Here is a 10,148-nt window from a genome sequence, read left to right as displayed (position 1 = left end):
CTTTTTACATATGTGTCTAAACTAGACATGTCTAAACTAGACATGTGAACCTCACACTCAAGACTTTACAATTTAGATTGTATGGAGCAGCAGTCCTCCCAGGCAGGCCGTGTTGTTATGGAGCAGCAGTCCTCCCAGGCAGGCTGTGTTGTTATGGAGCAGCAGTCCTCCCAGGCAGGCGGTGTTGTTATGGAGCAGCAGTCCTCCCAGGCAGGCTGTGTTGTTATGGAGCAGCAGTCCTCACAGGCAGGCGGTGTTGTTATGGAGCAGCAGTCCTCCCAGGCAGGCTGTGTTGTTATGGAGCAGCAGCAGTCCTCCCAGGCAGGCGGTGTTGTTATGGAGCAGCAGTCCTCCCAGGCAGGATGTGTTGTTATGGAGCAGCAGTCCTCCCAGGCAGGCGGTGTTGTTATGGAGCAGCAGTCCTCCCAGGCAGGCGGTGTTGTTATGGAGCAGCAGTCCTCCCAGGCAGGCTGTGTTGTTATGGAGCAGCAGTCCTCCCAGGCAGGCTGTGTTGTTATGGAGCAGCAGTCCTCCCAGGCAGGCTGTGTTGTTATGGAGCAGCAGTCCTCCCAGGCAGGCCGTGTTGTTATGGAGCAGCAGTCCTCCCAGGCAGGCGGTGTTGTTATGGAGCAGCAGTCCTCCCAGGCAGGCTGTGTTGTTATGGAGCAGCAGTCCTCCCAGGCAGGCTGTGTTGTTATGGAGCAGCAGTCCTCCCAGGCAGGCTGTGTTGTTATGGAGCAGCAGTCCTCCCAGGCAGGATGTGTTGTTATGGAGCAGCAGTCCTCCCAGGCAGGCGGTGTTGTTATGGAGCAGCAGTCCTCCCAGGCAGGCGGTGTTGTTATGGAGCAGCAGTCCTCCCAGGCAGGCTGTGTTGTTATGGAGCAGCAGTCCTCCCAGGCAGGCTGTGTTGTTATGGAGCAGCAGTCCTCCCAGGCAGGCTGTGTTGTTATGGAGCAGCAGTCCTCCCAGGCAGGCCGTGTTGTTATGGAGCAGCAGTCCTCCCAGGCAGGCGGTGTTGTTATGGAGCAGCAGTCCTCCCAGGCAGGCGGTGTTGTTATGGAGCAGCAGTCCTCCCAGGCAGGCTGTGTTGTTATGGAGCAGCAGTCCTCCCAGGCAGGCTGTGTTGTTATGGAGCAGCAGTCCTCCCAGGCAGGCTGTGTTGTTATGGAGCAGCAGTCCTCCCAGGCAGGCTGTGTTGTTATGGAGCAGCAGTCCCAGTGTTTGTGGCCCTTCCTGGGCTCATCCTCTCTCCTCAGACCTGCAGGGTTGGCTCAGGAGATCCCCACCACTAAAGGACACGCAATCAGATTGTCCACAATCCAATTGAATCTGATGCAACGCTGCCTGGCGAGGCTTGCCCCTACGCTAAGATGCAGCAGCCTGGCTGGCCAATGGGGCTGCAGTACGAGGCCGCCAGGCTGGCAAAGGATGTGTGTGTCTACCCTCAGCTCAGCAAGTCATGTCAACAAGCTGACAAGTGCCTCCTTTCTTCACTTGTCCTATTGCTTTCAGACCAAATTGTCAGCTTTTTTGTAAATGAGGCCTTGCTGAATTTGGGGGAATTCTAACTTCGTGAAATTTGCTTTGCTTGCCTTGATGCTCTCTGTGCCTTACCCTTGGCAAGACTGTAACAAGCTCAGTCCAATACACAAAAAAGGAGAGCACGTTTCTGGAAACGAGACTTAGTCTTTGAGTGTGTAGGTCATGTAAAAGGTGGCAGAGTCTCCGGAGTCTAAGCCAGGACACACGTTAATGTCAGTGTGTATCTCTAGTCAGCATTGCTATGTGGGGCGGAGAAAGCAAGAAGAGAGCAGTCACATACCCTGAAGGTGACATTGGAACCTTATAGGGGATTACCTTGTAATCTGCATTTAGGATGAGTGCCTACTAAAATAGCTTATTTTGTGCTCTGCTCTCTCTCGATGGAGTTTCTAAGTGTGTGGTCATAAGACAGCACCCACATGTGCTTATCCAGGACAGGGCTCACTCATAAGGGCTTACATTCACCAGACTCACAGCTCAAATCTTGCCTTTTTGATCCTGTCACCCTCCCACTCTCATACATGTGCAGTTTTGTTCCTCTCAGAGTTAACATTACGGGGAAACCCTGCACCCTGGTCATTTCATTTAAGGTGGGAAGCAGGCAGTGTGTTTAAGGAAAGCAAGGCATTGTTCATAGTGCTGTGTCAGAAATAAGAGAGGAAAGGGTAAGTGATGTAGATGGAGAACTCAAGGGACACATCACATGTGCTTACAGATACAGAGTGAACATTGCTGGCCCTCACGCTGATTCACTCCACAATGTGGTTGGGTCTAATTCTGCACATTATAGCATGTCAAGTAGTAATTGTCAAGTTCACAGGTTGTGGAGTATTATTGTCCTAATATGACTGGGTAGTATACTGCAGTAGATCTCGGCATCATCGCTTCTTATTCTACGGAGCGATATACTTCAGCTCAAGGTGTGTGTGTGTGTGTGTGTGTGTGGGGTGAGGATTATTTGTTGGCAAGCCTTTATAAGAAAATATTTTGTTGGTCCTCTCAAACAGGCTAGAGAACCAGCCACGTTAAGTCAGGACAATATGCCCAAACTGAGAAACGTATTTATTAAGCCCCAAATCAGCGGATGCCCAGCCATATTAAAGGACTTCATTTCCCGAACTGCAACGGGTCTGTGATGTCTCCAACAGCTGACAGACGATAAAAGCCTAGGCGAGAGCTTTCAGGAGGGGGAGAGAGTCTCGGCAAGGAGAATACACAACCCGAACACTGTTGGACTTTGGATTGCTTTGGACCAGGATATTGATATCGAACATTTTTATTTCTATAGCCGAATTTGGCGCTTTTTCTGCTGAATTTTGGGGCATTTGTTAAGTTCCATAACATTGCGTAGCTGGTGCATGTGCATTTTAACATTTTAAAGTGCATCTACCCCCTAAAGCCGTGCCCAATGCCGAGGAATGGAGAGTGTGTCTGATAAAGGTGGAAAGATGGTCGAGAGTGATGAGCAGTCGGAGAGGGATAGTGGCGGTGGCGCAGCGATGGCCGCGCTACACCAATGCGAACTCATCCAGAACATGATTGAAATCTCCATCTCCAGTTTACAGGGGCTCCGGACCAAATGCGCCGCGTCCAATGACCTCACACAGCAAGAGATACGTACTTTAGAGGTAATTAACTCTTGAAAACGCATAAATACGGCGGTCCAAACTGCGGAGTTATACGTATGTCTGCCTGGGCTGCATTTCTTTGGTGGCTAAGCTAGGCGCTCCATCAATTTCCTCATGTTTTGCACAATACACTGCAGTTGTTTGCTGTATTGCGCGATGCTATACATGATTATTTAAAGAATAGGCCTACATTTAAACATGCACGATGACTTCCCACATTGTCTACTATTGATATAGCTATAAATAGACATTGTCACTGACGTTGATCTGGTTACTGTGACCTCTTTCTCGAGGTGAAATATTTGTCTGGAAACCCCGGAATTCTTGCAGCAATGTTTTGCGTGCTGATGGAAACAAACGGGACAAATTCCTCACATTTTAATTCTGTTCTTGTTCACAATTCCGCATGTCAAGCAAAGTTCGGGGACAAAACGAAATGCAACATGAAATAGCAGAGCATTTCTCGGCAATGGTAAATGCTCCTCATGCCAATAATCTTGATAATTTCCCTAGTATATTTCTAAGCCAATTAAGGCCAATATGTTTTTTAATGTGTTCTCTGCACCTGGCTGTGTGAACCAAATCATTTCGGTCGTGTCTGGGATGAGTTGTGTAGCGTGTGCAAACAGTTCTGAGGAACCAGTGTTTAAATTGCGCAACGGGTGATGGCCTACATATAGGCTCCAGTCTTTAGGCCCATAATATGGTAGTGTTCCGTTGGAAAATATTATATCAAAGTAATAAAATAATACGGAAAATGTAGCCTTTTAAAGAGCAATAACATACTCATGGGCATATACACTGCGTGTACAGAACATTAGGAACACCTTCCTAATATTGAGTTGCACCCCATTTTGCCCTCAGAACAGCCTCAATTCGTCTGGACATGGGTTGAAAGCGTTTCACGAGGATGCTAGACAATGTTGACTTCAATGCTTCCCACAGTTGTCAAGGTGTCTGGATGTCCTTTGGCTGGTGGACCATTCTTGATACACCGAGAACTATTTAGCGTCACACAAAAAACGGCAGCGTTGCCATTCTTCACACACTCAAACCGGTGCAACTGGCACGTACTACCATACCCCGTTCAAAGGCACTTACATATTTTGTCATGCCCATTCACCCGCTGAATGGCGCACACATACAATCCATGTCTCAATGCTAAAAAATAATTATATAACTGGTCTCCCCTTCATATTCACTGATTTGTAGTGGATTTAACAAGTGACCTCAATAAGGGATCATAGCTTTCACCTAGTCAGTCTGTCATGGAAAGAGCAGGTGTTCCTAATGTTTTGTACACCCAAAATCCCAAATCAAACTTTATTTGTCACATGCTCCCAAATATAACAAGTGTAGACCTTACTGTGAAATGCTTACTTAACAAGCCCTTAACCAACAGTGCAGTTCAAGAAGAGTTAAGAAAATATTTACCAACTAGACTAAAGTAAACAATTATAATAAAAAGTAACACAATAAGAATAACGAGGATAAATACATGGGGCACCGGTACCGAGTCAATATGCAAGGGTACAGGTTAGTTGAGGTAATTTGTACATGTAGGTAGGGGTGAAGTGACTATGCATAGATAATAAACAGTGAGTAGCAGCAGTGTACAAAAAGGAGGGGGGGTCAATGTAAATTGTCTGGAAGATTTTTATTAATTGTTCAGCAATCTTATGGCTTTGGGATAGAAGCTGTTGAGCCTTTTGGTCCTAGACTTGGGGCTCCGGCACCGCTTGCCGTGTGTATGTGTGTATATATGCAAAGATTTTACAGAGTTACAGTTCCTAATAAGGAAATCAGTAAATTGAAATAATTTCTTTAGGCCCTAATATATGGATTTCACATGATGGGGCAGGGGCACAGCCATGGGTCGGCCTGGGAGGGCATAGGCCTGGGCTGGCATGGTCTGCGGTTATGAGGCCAGTTGGATGTACTGCCAACTTCTCAAAAATGATGTTGGAGAGGCAGCTTATGGTAGAGAAATTAACATTCAGTCCTCTGGCAACAGCTATGGTGGACATTCCTGCAGTCAGCATACCAATTTGCACGCTCCCTCAAAATTTGAGACATCTGTGGCATTGTTTTGTGTGACAAAACTGCACATTTAAGCATGGTCTTATATTGTCCCCCGCACAAGGTGCACCTGTGTAATGATCATGCTGTTTAATCAGCTTCTTGATATGCCACACCTGTCAGGTGGATGAATTATTTTGGTAAATGAGAAAGGCTCACTAACAGGGATGTAAACAAATTTGTGCACAACATTTGAGTTTTTTTTGTGTGTGGAACATTTCTGCGATTTAAAAAAATATATATATAATAATAAAAAATTCATTATTTTTTTTTTCAGCTCATGAACATTGGAACCAACACTTAACATGTTTCATTTTATATTTTTGTTCAGAATATTCTCAGCTGTCATGACATTTGTCCAGCCTGCATTCAGTCACCAACATCCACAAAGATGTATAAATAACCAACTCTTTATGCAAATTGAATGATACTAATGATATGCTTTCATGCTCATCACATTTGAATGAGATTGTCGGGTTTCTATTTGAGGAAAGCATATACTATTACTGTTCCCTTCAGGGGGTTTTGAAGAGTGCATTTTCTTTACGTTTCATGCATCTTCAACATCTGAGTTGTGAAAAGGTTCGGACTTCTTGAGTGGTCATTGGACTGCAACACTAGTTATGGTAAACCTGTTTCAGGACAAAGGAAGACTTCAAGTGAGTGTCAGAAATAGAAAGCAATGAGTGGGTGCTCTATGCTCACTCTACAGTACGCCTTTCACCGTCACCACACACACTGGCACTTTCACTTCTTCCTTCACACTGGGTTTTCTTGTTAGTTCTGGATGTCCATCACTGAGGAAAACTGGATCGTTATGGTCTGCTCACCCTGCCTTATAGACATTCAACCAGCAATGGTCAATCAGAAGCTGCATTTCTCCAGGCCGTACATATACCCTGATCCCATCTTCACACACCCTCTGAACCAGACAAATGTGGGGATGCTGGAAAGAATATAGGTAGTATTACAGCACCAAACTTAAGCACTCGTTTTAGTCACAATATTTCACAGGTACAAAAGCCCGAACCATCTGGGTTGAATCACCCCCATCTGTTTGAATGAGAAGATTGTAGTGACAATTGGAGCAGAGAGAGCTGTTAACCATAAGTCGCCCAGATCTGTCTTGGGCTTGGCCATGAAATCCTAACTGGCAGAAATCTGACAGGCCTGTCAGCTTGACACTCCCATAGGGCTCCACAAGTGTTCCCATGAGTCCTGTATATAACAGCAGAGTGGAAAATATCAATTGTCAATCCAGCTAAATGGCCTAACTGCTCAGTTAATTTGTGTGATGAATGAGAGAAGTGAATAGCGACGGGTTAAAGTGTCTGTCACAGTTGTGTTGCAAAACAGGGGCATCTCTCCCAGAGACCCGCACTTGAGCGCAATCAAGAGAGGCTTGAACTCACATTATATTCTTACTGAAAGAGCTTTATTATGGCACTCCATCCATGGCTGTTTTTTTGCAGTGTGCCTTGCCGGTGAAAAGATAATGGTGCTTTGCTCTCCAAGTGGAGTACTGCAAGGTGGTGCTTCAGTTTTCACACACTAATCCCTGTCTGACTCTTGACATCTCTCACACACCCCCTCTGTCTGTCTGTCTTTCTGTCTCCATGTTGGCCTGTTCTTTGTTATGTGTCTCCCTGTCGTTGTCTCTCTATGGCTGTGAATCAGTATGTCTGTTACACTTTAGCAATGAATGACACCAGATGATATCCAATAATAATTTAAACAGCCTCTAGGGACAGATTAAATACTGTGCAGGGAAGGTTACTCTAAAAGAGCTTGAACATTGTGGATTTTTTTGCTTACAGGTTATACAGTGCCTTCAGAAATTGTTCACACCCCTTGACTTTTTCTACATTTTGTTACAGCCTGAATTTAAAATTGATTCAGTTGAGCTTTTGTGTCACTGGCCTACACACAATACCACATAATATCAAAGTGGAATTATGTTTTTTCTAAAAAAAAATATTTTTCAATAACAAATGAAAAGCTGAAATGTCATGAGTCAACAAGTATTCAACCCCTTTGTTATAGTTCATAATGAGTTGCATGGACTCACTCTGTGAATGACAACCTCATCTCTATACCCCACACACACAATTATCTGTAAGGCCTCTCACTCGAGCAGTGAATTTCGAACACAGATTAAACCACAAAGACCAGGGAGGTTTTACAATGCCTCGCAAAGAACAGCACCTATTGGTAGATGTGTTCAAAAAATATATATTTTTAAACAGACAGTGAATGTCCCTTTGAGCATGGTGAAGTTATTAATTACACTTTGGATGGTGTATCAATACACCCAGTCACAACAAAGATGCAGGCGTCCTTCGTAACTCAAGTTGCCGGAGAGGAAGGAAACCACTCAGGGATTTCGCCATGAGGCCAATGGTAACTTTAAAACATTTACAGAGTTGAATGGCTGTTACAGGAGAACTGAGGATGGATCAACAACATTGTAGTGTCTAGGGTTGCACATTTTGGGGAATATTCACAGGTGGAACATTTCTGTGGGAATATATGGGAATCAACGGATATATATGCAAATTTAATATTAATACAATTTAAATGTATATTTTTTTTATTGGATATATTTATCATATATGGAGACAAACATAAACCTTTTACCTTATCATAAGTAGACAATTACAAATGATTAAATCCTTCCAATAGAAAATAAACAATTTAGTTATGAATTGAACTTTAATTAAATGAGTTGACTCTTCACATGGGATGATTTCACTGAACAACAAAAGAAAGGGAATATTGAATGATCCCCAATGATCCATCGCATCTCCCAAAAAAGATTTCAACATACATCTGAAAAATTATAGTCTAGAAACTAAAGCTTTGGTTGTCTTCTCCCTGGACCTCCTCAATGTCCACCTCTTGAACATCTGACTCTGAGGCCTCATCATCACTGTCACTTTCCAACCTTGTTGAGGCTGGCTCGTTAACAGGCTCAAAAAGCCTAAAATCCGCCCGGATGGCCACCAATTTTCAACCCTTGTATTGGTCAGCCTGTTGTGTGCTTTGGTGTGTGTGTTCCCAAACAAAGACCAGTTGCGCTCTGAGGTGGCTGATGTTGGTGGGATTTGGAGGATGATGGAGGCAACAGGGGAAAGAGCCTCAGATCCACAAAGTCCCTTCCACCAGGTGGCTGATGAGATATGTTGGCACGACTGCCATATTGCATCTCCATTCCAAAGTTCTTGCTTGGAAGTGTACTTCGCCAGACTACCAAGAACCTTGTCCTCTTCCATGCCAAGGTGGCGAGACAGCATAATTAGTGTCCAACATGTACTCTGGGCGTGTATGGGCTTAAGGCAGAAGTCTTCACACTTTTGATGTATTTCAGAACTGCAGTTTCTTCTGCTTGGAGCAACAGTGAAGGGGGGAAGGGCAGTACGGATTTCTTCTCTTACATCTTCAAGCAGTCTGAACATCAGACAGGATGGCATTGTCTCCCTCAATCCGTGCAATGCTACTGCTATAGGTTTCAGGCTGCTTACCACACTCTCCCAAAATAAACTCAGCAAAAAAAGAAACCTCCCTTTTTCAGGAGCCTGTCCTTCAAAATAATTCGTAAAAATCCAAATTACTTCACAGATCTTCATTGTAAAGGGTTTAACACTGTTTCCCATGCTTGTTCAATCAATCAATCAAGTTTATTTTATATAGCCCTTCGTACATCAGCTAATATCTCGAAGTGCTGTACAGAAACAAAGCCTAAAACCCCAAACAGCAAGCAATGCAGGTGTAGAAGCACGGTGGCTAGGAAAAACTCCCTAGAAAGGCCAAAACCTAGGAAGAAACCTAGAGAGGAACCAGGCTATGAGGGGTGGCCAGTCGTCTTCTGGCTGTGCCGGGTGGAGATTATAACAGAACTATGCCAAGATGTTCAAAATGTTCATAAGTGACAAGCATGGTCAAATAATAATCAGGAATAAATGTCAGTTGGCTTTTCATAGCCGATCATTAAGAGTTGAAAACAGCAGGTCTGGGACAGGTAGGGGTTCCGTAACCGCAGGCAGAACAGTTGAAACTGGAATAGCAGCAAGGCCAGGCAGACTGGGGACAGCAAGGAGTCATCATGCCCGGTAGTCCTGACGTATGGTCCTAGGGCTCAGGTCCTCCGAGAGAGAGAAAGAAAGAGAGAAGGAGAGAATTAGCGAGAGCCAAGATTTTCAAAATGTTCATAAATGACAAGCATGGTCAAATAATAATCAGGAATAAAAGTCAGTTGGCTTTTCATAGCCGATCATTAAGAGTTGAAAGCAGCAGGTCTGGGACAGGTAGGGGTTCCATAACCGCAGGCAGAGCAGTTGAAACTGGAACAGCAGCAAGGCCAGGTGGACTGGGGACAGCAAGGAGTCATCATGCCCGGTTTGCCGTGACGTATGGTCCTAGGGCTCAGGTTCTCAGAGAGAGAGAAAGAAAGAGAGAAGGAGAGAATTAGAGAGAGCATACTTAAATTCACAAAGGACACTGGATAAGACAGGAGAAGTACTCCAGATATAACAGACTGACCCTAGCCCCCCGACACATAAACTACTGCAGCATAAATACTGGAGGCTGAGACAGGAGCGGTCAGGAGACACTGTGGCCCCATCCGAAGATACCCCCGGAAACAGGGCCAAACAGGAAGGAAAAACCCCACCCACTCTGCCAAAGCACAGCCCCCGCACCACTAGAGGGATATCTTTAACCACCAACTTACAATCCTGAGACAAGGCCGAGTATAGCCCACAAAGAGCTCCACCACAGCACAAACCAAGGGGGGGGCGCCAACCCAGACAGGAAGATCACGTCAGTAACTCAACCCACTCAAGTGACGCACCCCTCCCAGGGACGGCATGAAAGAGCACCAGTAAGCCAGTGACTCAGCCC

The 10,148-nt window shown here is 45.0% G+C and overlaps 1 pseudogene; it reads left to right on the top strand.

The window, feature by feature from the left end:
* The first annotated feature begins 2,612 nt into the window (after window positions 1-2,612).
* The window catches only part of LOC129868646 (kinase suppressor of Ras 1-like), a 52,155-nt pseudogene continuing 44,619 nt past the window's right edge, over window positions 2,613-10,148 (top strand).

Source organism: Salvelinus fontinalis, chromosome 13 (genome assembly GCF_029448725.1).
Source record: "Salvelinus fontinalis isolate EN_2023a chromosome 13, ASM2944872v1, whole genome shotgun sequence".
NCBI lineage: Eukaryota > Metazoa > Chordata > Actinopteri > Salmoniformes > Salmonidae > Salvelinus > Salvelinus fontinalis.
This window is presented reverse-complemented; position numbering and strand designations above follow the sequence as displayed.